This window comes from Piliocolobus tephrosceles, unplaced genomic scaffold (assembly GCF_002776525.5).
Source record: "Piliocolobus tephrosceles isolate RC106 unplaced genomic scaffold, ASM277652v3 unscaffolded_28253, whole genome shotgun sequence".
Lineage (NCBI taxonomy): Eukaryota > Metazoa > Chordata > Mammalia > Primates > Cercopithecidae > Piliocolobus > Piliocolobus tephrosceles.
Genome location: NW_022311258.1, coordinates 1 through 13548, shown reverse-complemented (window position 1 = coordinate 13548; position 13548 = coordinate 1). Strand labels below are relative to the sequence as shown.

The 13548-nt window shown below is 36.7% G+C and overlaps 1 long non-coding RNA gene across 1 annotated transcript; it reads right to left on the bottom strand.

The window, feature by feature from the left end:
• Positions 1 to 1700: 1700 nt before the first annotated feature.
• LOC113221904 lies at positions 1701 to 11459 on the bottom strand. The gene is made up of 3 exons (XR_003308130.1): positions 11122 to 11459; positions 2570 to 2603; positions 1701 to 2287 (listed from the first exon to the last, which is right to left on the bottom strand). It is a non-coding gene; the product is annotated as an uncharacterized LOC113221904 (long non-coding RNA).
• Between the last annotated feature and the right edge of the window lie 2089 nt (positions 11460 to 13548).

The window sequence follows — 13548 nt, the reverse complement described above, 5'->3', positions numbered from 1 at the left end:
AAAAAAAAGTCAGTGGTTGCCAGGAGCTGGGGAGGGGAGGCGGGAGAAGATGAACAGATGAAGCACAAAGGAGTTTTAAAGCTCTGAAACTACTTTGGATAATACTACAATGATAAATACATGTCCTTACACTTTTGTCCAAATTCACAGAATGTAAGACACCGGGACTGAACCCTAATATCAACTATGGACTTTGGGTGATTGTGATTATCAATTCAGGATCATCAATGAGATCAAGTGTACCACTCTGGTGAGGATATTGATAATTGTGGAGGCTATGCACGTGTCAGGGCAGGGAGTACAAGGATAATCTCTGTGCCTTACTCTTAATTTTGCTGTGAAGCTAAAACTACTTTAAAAAACAGCCTTTTGAAATGTTCTAAACAAACCTTTGGCAAATCCAATCCAATGATACATTAGAAGGGTAATACATCATAAACAAGCGGGGTTTATCCCTAAATACAGAGTTGGTTTAACATTAAAATACCAGTTATTCACTACATCAAAAAAACTAAAAGAGAAAAACCATATGATCATCTCAGTAGATAGAGGCATTTGATAAAATACAACATTCATTCCTGATTTAAAAAAAAAAAAAAATCCCTCTAAGCAACCAAAGAATACAAGGGAATGCCATCAGCACGATAAAGAGCATCTCTGATAAACCTACAGCTAACATGTGTCATGATGAAAAACTGAATGCTTTCCCTGTAAGATCAGGGAAGATCAAGAACTATACAGGAATGTCTCCTTTCACTATTTTAGTCAGCATTGTACTGAAGCCAGCGCAGTTAGGAAAGGAAAGGAAATAAAAGCAACCTGAGTTGAAAGGAAGCAGTAAAACTGTCTTTATTCACAATCATGATCACATAGTAGGGATGGGTATAATCCAACCTGCGGGGCAGCTTCTTATTTTTGCAAATAAAGTTTTATTGGAATGCAGCTGTGTTTTTTAACACATGTATTGTCTATGGCTGGTCTCATACTACAATGGCAGAGTTGATTGGCTGTGACAGAGACCATTTTGTCACAAGTTTAAAATATTTACTATGTTTAGTAAGATAACAGTTTGAAAATGAAAAGGTTTGACTACCTTTGGTGTATGTAAAAAAGCTGATTGAATCAAATCTCAATTTTAAAAGTTCATAAGCTACCCAGATTGGAAAAGACAGTTCACCAAAGAAGATACACAGGTGGCAAATAAGCATATACAGGATGCTCAACATTATTAGCCCTTAGGGTAATGCATATTAAAACCATAATGATATGCATAATGCACACCCATCAGAATGGCTAAAATTTCAAAGTTAAAAAACAGCAATAATGAGCTTGTGATGATACAGGACAACAAGAAATGTCATACGCCGCTGGTTGGAATGGAAAATCAATACAAATACTTTGGAAAACAATTTAGCAGTTTCTTCATAAAGAAATACAAAGGGACGAGAAGAGACTTTTATGGATGATGAACATGTTAACTCTTGATTATGGTGATGGTTTCAAATGTGCATATGATTGTATATTTTATATACATGCAATCTATCTTATATCAATTATACCTCACTGAAGCTATCAACTGCTGGAACAAACATCTAAGACTCTGGGTGGGACACAGAGAAAGAGAAGAGTAAAAACGATGCAGGGTAAAGCTAGAGAATTCAGATTTCTAACCTTATAGCAATGAGAAGTAGTAGCTGAGTTATAAGCAAAGGAGTAACATGATCAGATCCAAATTTTAAAAAATTTATCATTATGATTTTAAAAAAATTATCATTACCCCACTTCCTAAAACCAGAGTAGACCATGGTTTTAGGAAGTGGGGTATTCGGGAAAACAGTTCTAAGATTCCTAAATTCCTAAGATTCTCACAGCATTCCAGGTAGAGAAGAATATGATAACCTGACATTGGGGGTAAGGAATAGGAGAGAAACAGAGTCAACAAAAAGACTGGGAGTGCCATTCACACTGAGCAAAGTACAGTGGAGTTACCATAGCTCTTTGGTGTACAGTATAAATTCGTTCTCTATTTTAACACTGAGCATATTTCTGAGATGAGCTTCACTATCATAGGTCAGTTCTCAGCAATGTATACATACATTACTGCAGGATACATCAAACGGCTTTGCATTTATGCAATGGTCCTACCTTTACACTCCATTATAAGTTGTTCCATCTGCAACATAAAGTTCTCATAAACAGAATGAGACAACTCACAGTCCTCTGAGGCTATTTCAGATGGCTCCACTGAGTCAGTAAAGTCAGCCCCAGGATGTATTTGGTTTTTGACCTATAAGATAAATAATACTGTTTCAAAATGTCCTCGTAAGATTTATAGCATACACTAAATGTACAGAAGTGGTATGTCTCCATTTTTTTTGTATGAGCAAAACCACAGGTACTTCTTAAAGCAACAGAATGTTCTTAAAAGGTACTGTTATCGATGGCTACTGTTTCTTAATCACTTTTTCTAAGCAAACAGCTTTACAACAAAACATTATTTTTTTTATTTTACCTTTTAGAACTTGTTTTTTAAAAATAGTATTTTAGATCATTTACTTTTTTACAATACCTTGTTATTTTGATTAGATGTTTTATCTGCAGACCTGAAAAAAGAAACAATTCCTTTTAGAAAAATAGCAAAGATGTAAAATACAAAGAATATCTAATACTATTGTTTTATCATATAAAATATCTGCATTTGTGTTACTTCTTCTATTCATCAAGTGCACAGGTAATTTTTTTTACAGGTAATGTAAAATGTAGTAATTTTCTACAATGGACATTAAACTATAAACAGAAGCAGCAACATTAAGGGATAAAGAAATTTACTACTACTAATATGATTACAAAGAATTAAATTTAGGTCAAGATTTCTCATAGTAAAACCAAAAGAAAAAAACATGTTACCTGCATTATGTGATAAAAATAAATATACCAGGTCTCACTGTTGTCCTTTTCAATAAAAACAAGCTTTTATGGGCACTAAAACCTTTTTGGAAAATATTGCTCACATTCTTACATAGGGAAAACCCTTTTTTAATGTTGATATTAGTTAGCTTTTTCTTGACTTACTATGCAGATACTATTCATCATTCTGAGCACTGTCCATGTGTCAAACTCATATAATCCTCATAACAATTCTGTGAGGTCAGTAACATATTAAGAATTTTATAAAGAAAGAAAATAGGCACAGAAGGGCCAAGTGACTTTCCTCAGCCCATATAGCTGGCCAGTAGCAGACCCAGAACTCAAACCCAAGAATTCTGCCTCAAAAACATGTGTTTCATGATATGCTGTGAAGGTAACATTTATTTGCAAGTGTTTTAAAGAGAGACAATAGCAGATGAACCCACATTATCGTTCCGTTTCTGACCACAACTGTAAATAATAACTTCAGAATCTTGCAACTTTTCCTAATAAAAAAACTTCATACAGAGGCAAGTTCAGAAACCTCTTTTCAAAAAACTAAAAAGTATTTTTTTTTTTTTTTTTTGAGACGGAGTCTTGCTCTGTCGCCCAGGCTGGAGTGCAGTGGCCAGATCTCAGCTCACTGCAAGCTCCGCCTCCCGGGTTTACGCCATTCTCCTGCCTCAGCCTCCTGAGTAGCTGGGACTACAGGCGCCTGCCACCTCGCCCGGCTAGTTTTTTGTATTTTTTAGTAGAGACGGGGTTTCACCCGGTTAGCCAGGATGGTCTCGATCTCCTGACCTTGTGATCCGCCCATCTCGGCCTCCCAGCGTGCTGGGATTAACTAAAAAGTATTTTTAATGAAATCCATAACAGGTGTTCATTCATGTATTCACCCATTCATTCATGCATTCAACAAATAAATATTCATTGAGCACACAATACATGCGGATGGCAATGTTGGTCCAGGGGAACATGGTTTTGATAATTTAGAACTTTATAATCCATTGTAGGTCAACTTGATTAAATATCTTTTTAAAAAGCTTTATAGGCCAGGTGCAGTGGCCCATGCCTGTAATCTCAGCACTTTGAGAGGCTGAGGTGGGTGGATCATGAGATGAGGAGTTCAAGACCAGCCTACCCAAGATGGTGAAACCCTGTGTTTACTGAAAATACAAAAATTAGCTGGGTGCAGTGGCGGGCGCCCGTAATCCCAGCTACTCAGGAGGCTGAGACAGGAGAATCACTTGAACCCGGGAAGTGGAGGTTGCAGTGAGCTGAGATCATGCCACTGCACTCCAGCTTGGGTGACAGAGCAAGACTCTGTCACACACACACACACAAAATCACTTTATAATCCAGAAGTAATAATCTGTGATAGATTGTCAACAGTTAGCTTTTCTAAAGTACTTGAACAAAACCCTCCCCTTCTCCTCAGAATCTAAACAACTATAAAGTTGATACTCCTGACATTTTAGAGTACCTTAGCAGATCATACTATTCATCAGGGATGTTTAAATTCTATTCAATATGGCCTAAGTGTTTGCATGTTTATTATTTCACAATTTTAAAAAATCTGCATATGATAATTTAAGTTTTAGGTCACCATTTACATGTTCAGTTACACTAATACGTTACATTTCTCAACTAATACGCTAATATGTTACATTTCTGAACTAATGCTGAAGGAACAAACTCTTACCATAAAACTCTATATGAATAAACACTTTAAGGACAATTAGTTTGCTAAAAATCCACAAAAGATAATGAATCGAGCTTTCAGACACTTAGACATACAAACAAAATTAAATATCATAAACATGTTCTTGTCCCTATCATTCCCAGCAGCATACAAACACACTCCAAAAGCTTCTATTTTAAAATAAAAAAGAAAGAAAATTCCCTTGAATCCCACATTCTTCTTCAGTTATCACTCATTTCTCCATTGCCTTTCCCAGTAACGGTTCCCTCAAGGGGTGTCTATGCTTATCCACCACAGTCAGGGTTCCATGGCAATTATTTATTCAAACTGCTTCTTGTCAAAGTCACCAGCCCTCATCATAATCGGTCTTTCAGTGTTGATATAGTTGAGTATTCTCTAGCTTTGGCAGACTACACTATTTTCTGTTTCCAGAAAAAGTAACCACTGTGAATATTCCTTCTCAGAGAAATAAAGAATTTATACATTTTAGCTTCTTTCAACCTAATCTATTTCACTTAAACTGCTGTCATCATCTCCTTGTAGCAGACCACAAGTTACTAAATTAGCCTTCTCAAACTTTGATGTAATCACAGATTATTTTGAAGTCCATTTTTTATTTTCATTTTTCTTTACTTCCTTCATATGTAACGCAGAACCACAACTTAAAAAAATCTATAAAAAGCCAATGTTTTATAATAATTCTACTGATAACAAATAAAAAACAATTTTGTAAAATTCCAACTCTTTCACATCTCAATTCATTAATTTAAAAAACACAGTTATGAATTATCAACAACATATAAAGAACTATATATTTCCTGCCTCAAAAACCAGGTAATATGCAATTATAATACAATGTGTAGTTTAAGAGCTGATATGTGAAAAGTTATATTTTAGCACAAAGAAGGCATTACAGAAGAGGCAAAATATAAGAGGAGCTCACCAGGGAAAAACAGAAAAAAATGCTCCACTTGGAGAATGGAATGAGGGCACAAAGATTAGTCCCATGGAGTCTAGGTGTTTCCTAGGAACTTGAATGGAAAAATGTAAAACACAAGGAAAATAAGAATGGAAGGATGAATGCTACACTAAAAAGCTGGAGTCAGCCAGGCGTGGTGGCTCACGCCTGTAATCCCAGCACTTTGGGAGGCCGAGGCAGGTGGATCATGAGGTCAACAGATCAAGACCATCCTGGCCAACATAGTGAAACCCCGCCTCTACTAAAAATACAAAAATTAGCTGGGCGTGGTGGCGTGCCTGTAGTCCCAGCTACTCGGGAGGCTGAGGCAGAAGAATCGCTTGAACCCGAGAGCTGGAGGTTGCAGTGAGCTGAGATCGCCACTGCACTCCAGCCTGGTGACAGAGTGAGACTCCGTCACAAAGAAAAAAGAAAACAAAAATGAAAACAAAAAACAGCTGTATTCCACTGCACACAGGCAATGACTCTTACACATGAAACTCATATTTAGATCTGTGCTGTGTTTTGGGTTTTGTTTTTAAATATAATAATGTTTAAACAGATTAAACAAAGTTTTAAAAATAACAGGCACATATCACATTAAAGAAGAAATCAGGAAAATATCTCGGGAAGAAAAAAATCTTACTGTTAAAATTCCTAAATGTCATTATAATCATTACATATAGTTCAAAAATAGCAATATTCTGATTAGTTACATAAGTTTGTTTAAAAATAAAATAATTTGGTAAATTTCCTACATGTTTAGTCTAGTATTTAGTCTTAATATAAAAAGTTGAATTTGCCAGTAGAAAATTGTAATTACTTTTTTATGAAGTAAACACATAGTATGTCACTATCATTGCATGGAACAGAAAGTGAACCAAAAAACAAGATTAAGGAATAATAAAAAAAAAAAGAGTATCACTATCATATAACTACATACATTAACAAAGAGACAAACATTTCCCACTGGAGATTATGTTAGGAGTTTAGCAGAAGTCTCTGAAAATACCAAAAACTGAAACAAAACTGGTAATTGCTTTTTGTTTGTTTGTTTTTTAACTATGTAGAGAATTCTTCTGGTTAAGACTAAGCATCAAAAAAAGAGATCCTCCTTAGAGCAATTAGTAAACAATTCCTCTTGACCCACACTTCCAAATTAAGTCCATAGTTCTGGAATATGAAATCATTTTCATTTTAAACATAGTTGATGGAAGGCAACTTTTAAACAGAAAACTGCAGTTTAAAGTTGCCTCAAACTTAGGAAAGAACTGACCTGTAGCCATGGTAGTAATAAGCAACCACCCACAGCCAGTTGTAAATACAATCAATCAGTGACCATTGGCCTCTCTCACCAACCAATATCAATGTGGGCCACTTGCTTCTGAAAGACAGCCAATCAAACACAAACCCACTCCAATCCACAAGCCTGGGAGTGCTAACCAACCCACAGCAGCCTTGCTTGGACAGCCATGCTTCTCCAGATGATGTCAACCCTCTTATGCCGCTGAGAGTCTGCCAATCCTTCAAGTCCGCTCCTCCCACAACCCTATGTAAGATCAACAGCTGCTCTGTCAGAATACAGAGTGCCTGATCAGCATAGCTCTCTTACAGAAAACAATACATTCCAACTTGGTCTTCTAACTTCAAGTACTGAAGGTTCGTAATCACTTGGAAACAATTTTTAAGTCCATTAAATTTACCACCCTTATATTTTAATTTTCTTTATAAATTACCAATGAAGTATGTAATTCCTTTGATCCATTTTATCATGAGTAAAAGTATCATGATTATTAGTAAAAGAATAGTGAGTAATCACAATATTGAGCTTTTCTCTCTAATGGAATTAGAAAACTATTAATGGAAAACATTAATATAAACAATGTAGCTTATTACAGAGTCAAAAAATCCAAAAATGCATATAATTGCCAGGCAAAAGTGTTAGAATGAGCCCGTGTCAAACCTTTTTTTTTTCTTTTTTTTTACGTGAGAATCAGTCTAATGTTTAAAACAATACGTGGAAGGGTAAACTCCACTTGCTCATTTAATAAGTATTTATTGAGTAGCTACTTATTGCAAGCTAGGCTCTTTTCTAGACACACAAAAATCCTACTCATGGGAGTGAAATAAACACCATAACAGTAGCTAGATTAGGCAAAATATATAGTGTTAGAGGAGAAAAACTAAAGCAGGAAAATGAAATGTTTACAGGTTTGAGAGGAGGGGTGGTGGGAATTCTAGGATGGCCAGAAAAGTCCTTACTGAGAAAGGGGCTTTGAAGTAAAGAACTGAAGGAATGCAAAGAGAAAGCCAGGAGGCTAGCTGAGGAAAAGGCATCCATCCCAAACAAAGGGAACTGCCCAGTCAGAGGTGTGCCTGGAGTGTTTACGCAATACTGATAGAAAAGGAAGAGCAAGAAGTTCAGTGTAGCTGAAGCAGAGCAAAGGGAATAAGAAACAAGTTAAAGTGAGAGAGAGAACAGGGCATATCATCTGTTGCCTTCTAGGTATGAGGAGGCACCCTGACACATACTCAGAGTGAAATGGGAGGCAATCAGATGGGTCTGAGCAGAGGAATGACATTCATCTGACTTATGTTTTAAATACAGCCACTGAGTTTAAGGATTAATGAAAAGAGGTTTCTTAAAAAACAAAAACAAAAACAAAAACAAAAACAAAAACCCAGAAAGACCAATTAACAGTCTATTACATGCATCTAGACAGCAGATGGTGGTGGCTTGGAAATGGAAGATATGACTGGCTTCTGGATATATTCTTCAGGTACTCCTGACAAGATCTGCTGACAGATCAGATGTGAGGTGTCAGAGAGAGAGGTGAGTCAAGGACGACACCTTGGTTTCTACAGAGCAACTGCAAGAGTTGCCATTAATGCAAGTAGGAAAGACTATGAGAGGGGTAGGCATGAGAAAGAATAAATCGGTACCCCAATCTTGGGCCTGGTAAGTTGGTGATACCCAGCAGTTCATGACCAATCAAACAGAGATGTCAAGTAGGCAGGTTGGTATAGAAGTCTGGAATTAAGGAGAGAGATCTAGGCTGCAGACATGTGTTTGGAAATCATTAGCACACACAAGGTAGTAAAAGTCATGAGAAAGAAGATTGAGGACTGCATCCTGGGACATATCATGTGTAAAAGGTGGGATATGAGAAGAAAGCAAAACAGACTACGACAGATGAAATAGAAAGGCAGGAAGAAAAGCCAGGAGAGCGAGTGAGATCCTGAAAGCCAAGTGAAGATACTGTTATGGAGGAGAGAGTTTTCCATTGGGTCCAATATTGCTGACAGGTTAAATAAAATGAGGTCTAAGAAACAATGTCTAGATTTACAAATCAGTGGTAAACTTGAGAACAACAATCTTGGAAGAGTGGTGGGAGTGAAAATTACTGGTGTCAGCTCAAGAGTGAATGGACAGGAAATCTGAATCCACGAGTATAAACCATTCTTTCAAGGCCATGAATATAAACCATTCTTTCAAGGCCAACATACCTAGGGGCATGACGTTGATGATCTAATTTTCTTCTTGTTTAGCTGTATTTTTCAATTCTTAATAACTATATACTATATTTTTATCCTTTAAAAGTTTTATTAAATCATATCTATATGGCATTTTTGAAATGCCAGATGAAGGTATTAAATAAAAAATTCATTAACTTATAAAACCAAAAGACCTCTTGAACATTTCTAGATTATATAAGCTGATTATCATTTGCTCATGCTTATATATAAAGACCAAGGAAGACTAACAGTTTCAGGAGAAGTATTTCTTGCTTGATAAAAATCATCTAACTCTAGAATATTTTATACTCATCAAATATACAAAGTAATAGTCAAAATATGGAATTCTATAACAAGAATGAAAGGGGACATGTGCAGAAAATAATCTTATTTTGTAAACCAAATTTGTCGAAATTATATGAAGCTACTGTTGAAAAATATGGTGTGTTTCCTACTGAAACACATTATCTTTTAAAAGGAAGGATAATGGCATGCATGTAGGGTACCTTTAAAAAGAGGATTCACTGCATAACAGCACGTTGGTTTTAGCCCAAGGATCAGCAAATTGGTGCCTGTGGACCAAATCCAGCCCACTGCCTGTTTTCATAAGGAAATTTCCTTGAAATACAGCCACACTTATTCCCTTTATAATTCACAAGGCCTAAAATATTTGCTAACTGACTCTTTACAAAAAGAGCTGTCCAATTCTTGGTTCGGTAGATCTAAGATCCTCTGTTGTATTTTAGCAAGTCTTACCCAGTATAATGGAATGCTTATACGGAATATGAATCCCCATGTGCAATCCCTTGGCAATATTCAGATTAATTTGAGGATCTGGTATTTCAGCACTCACACATTGAGAACAAAAAACAAAAATTTAATAACTAGAATTATGTTGCTAACAAGGTACAGTGTCAATGTAGCATGTAGCTAGCTTCCTTTTATAACTCAGTAGATACTATGAGAATTCCAAAAAAACTGGCTGAAGATGTGTCATTAAACCAAAGCCTTTAAACAGACTTTAATTGTGAAATAATAAGCACACTCCAGGTCTAACAACTTATTTTATTAAAATGATTGCATACTACATTATTTTCTGGGTATGACAATTGTACTATTTCCTTATTTCTAAGGATTTTGACGATCTCCAACTTTTTGATATTACAATGCTATAATAAATATCCTTATACATAAGTATATATGAAACATATATAAATATCCTTAACATAAATATATCATATATACTTAATATTATATATATTTAACCTATTAGCCTATTATATGTTATATACTACATGTAATGTCTTTAACACATATGTGTATGTGTTTACACGAGTCATATTTTCCCGTAGGATCACATCCCAAAAGTGAAGTTAGGTTAAAGAAGTGACGTATTTGAAATTTTGATACATGCTACTAAATTACCCTGCAAAAAGGATTCATCAATTTCATTTAACAGCAGTGTATAAAAATGCCTTTTTCTCACATTTGCCAATACTTCCTATTTATTAAATAAAATATCAATATGATTGGAAAACATGGTATCTCATTGTTTGCATTTTTCTGAGAACCAAGGAAGGCTGAATATCCTAGTAAAAGTATAAAATTTGTTCATCATGAATATTAGCCCAAATTAGAATTCACTTAATAGCACATAATTGTCTCCCGTTTTTTGTTTTTATTTCTGTTTTTTGTTTTTTTTTTTTTGAAATGGAGTTTCACTCTTGTTGCCCAGGCTGGAGTGCAATGGCATGATCACGGCTCACCGCAAACTCTGCCTCCCACAGCTTCCGCCTCCCGGGTTCAAGCGATTCTCTTGCCTCAGCCTCCTGAGTAACTGGGATTACAGGAATGCACAACTACACCTGGCTAATTCTGCAGTTTTAGTAGACACAGGGTTTCTCCATGTTGGTCAGGCTGGTCTTGAACTCCCGACCTCAGGTGATTCACCTGCCTTGGCCTCCCAAAGTGCTGGATTACAGGCGTGAGCCACCGTGCCTGGCCAATTGTCTCCTGTTAAATGTTGCTGTAGACTTACCTGTCATGCTCTCCATCCTCCTTCCTAGGAATCTGCTGATTTAGTCCATCATCATCACTGCCAACAGTAGCACCATCATTTAGGGTTCCTGTTGATTCTGTTCTATTACTTCTGTGATTCTCCACTTCTTCTTCAACCTTGAGTGAGTGTTTGATGTTAAGGATGATTGTTATTGCTTTATTTAATACAAAGAACTTCTTTCTGCTTTCATTGCTTTCATTGCTTTCATCACTCTACTCAGTTTAATTATCATAATTTTAGTCATTAAAATATTTGGTGCTGCCGGGCGCGGTGGCTCAAGCCTGTAATCTCAGCACTTTGGGGGGCCGAGACGGGCGGATCACGAGGTCAGGAGATCAAGACCATCCTGGCTAACACGGTGAAACCCCATCTCTACTAAAAAAAACTACAAAAAACTAGCCGGGCGACGTGGCGGCGCCTGTAGTCCCAGCTACTCAGGAGGCTGAGGCAGGAGAATGGCGTGAACCCGGGAGGCGGAGCTTGCAGTGACCTGAGATCTGGCCACAGCACTCCAGCCTGGGCGACAGAGCGAGACTCCATCTCAAAAAAAAAAAAAAAAAAAAAATTTGGTGCTTACTTTAATTTTATCACAGCTGGAACTATCATCATATAATTATAATTATTATAATTTTATCATCAACATTTTTGTAAAGTCAGCTTCATTTCTGTTTCAATGAATGAGACAGAATTTTCCAAAATTTCAACAAGGGCCCTCCTTAATTTTGTGCTTTTATTCCCAACCACCCTTCACTATGTATTATGAATTTTTACCTAATTTGACTGGCACAAACACAGAAATAAGAAGACAAAGACACAATGCATGTCTTCTTCTGTCTTTGCCACTTGGCTTTCATATTAAACAGCCAGATTGAGAGGATACAACACTGTGGGGCTTCAGGAACAGAAAGGAAGCTGCCCTTTTCAGCACTAAGTTATCCTTTTCTCCCACTAACTTTTGTCTTTTTTTTTTTTTTTTTTTTTCATGTGAGTCCTGGGATATCAAAAAGGTGAAGGGGCTTACTGAAATACAGGTCTGCCACAACACAAAAACAGAGTGAAACTGCTGAGCTAGGGTGGAATTCTGGAAATGGGATGCTTCCCAAATTTCACATTCAATAGCCATAAAAGTTTATAGCTGGGGGATATACAGTATAAGAGTCTACTTTAGCCTACTGTCTATTGATAACTGGGCTAAAGCCAAAAATGATTAAAATGATTGATCCAAAGCCCCAAGTGCCATTACCTAGCATTTTGTGGCACCAAAAGAGACAATACAACTCCATAATGCTGAATCAGACAAACTCAGCAAATTAATCAGGTAGGTTAAAAGTGTGACTTGGGCAAAATAATTTAATGCCTTAGCGGAGGGTGGGAGGCCTGTCCTAATCAATGTAGAAGACTCAGCTTTCTACTTTGGCATCATATACTAAGTTTCTGGCTAAGCATTTATGCTACTTATATGGAAAAAATATATATGCCAAAACTTACTGTACTTTATTAAACAACATAACACAAAGGTCTGATTCAACAAAAACAGTGGAGAGTGGTTATATTAACAAATATATTAAAGTGTATACACTTGTTGAAAAAGATTTAAAGTGGTCATGATGGAATTGTAAGTTCCAACAGTTCGAGTTAAACAGATAAATCTGAAAAGCACAATAAACAGATTCATTGGCCAGGAATATTTGCTGCAGCTCTCAGGGCTGGATACTTTTTTTTTTTTCTTTTCTAAGAGATGAGGTCTCACTATGTTGCCCAGGCTGGAATGCAGTAGCTATTCACAGGCACGATCCCACCACTGAGCAGCACGGGAGTTACTTATGACTTGCTCCATTTCCGACGTGGGCCAGTTCACCCTTCCTTAGCCAATCTGGTGGTGCCCCGCTCCCAGGAGGTCACCATATTGATGCTGAACTTAGTGTGAAGGCACACTATGGCCCAGAACGCCTGGCCTCAAGCGATCCTCCTGCTTCAGGCTCCCGAGTAGCTGAGACTACAGGTGTTTGCCACCATGCCTGCCAGATACATTTTTATATCTCTTCTTAGTCATTGCTTCCTTTCTACTGTATTCCCATCTTATTGTTAGACACAACTCATCTTTAAGTCAGTAAAAGGAAAAAGCCCTCAAGCTCCTCACATTTTCTTTAGCGATTTTCTTGATGCTTCTCCTGGTTCTGAAGGTCACATGATATATGGCTAAATGAGTTTTACAATCCATACGCCACTTGGAAGACTGACAGAGAGACTTAGGTCAATTAAGAAACAAAGATTATGAGAAAGTTTTCCTAAACTCCTATTACTTAGAAATCATCTGTTTCTACACACAATTCCAGATTTAGACAACCAAACTGTATGCTTTTCATGTGCCTTTCCTAAGTGGGAAATCAGAATGGACCAGATAAT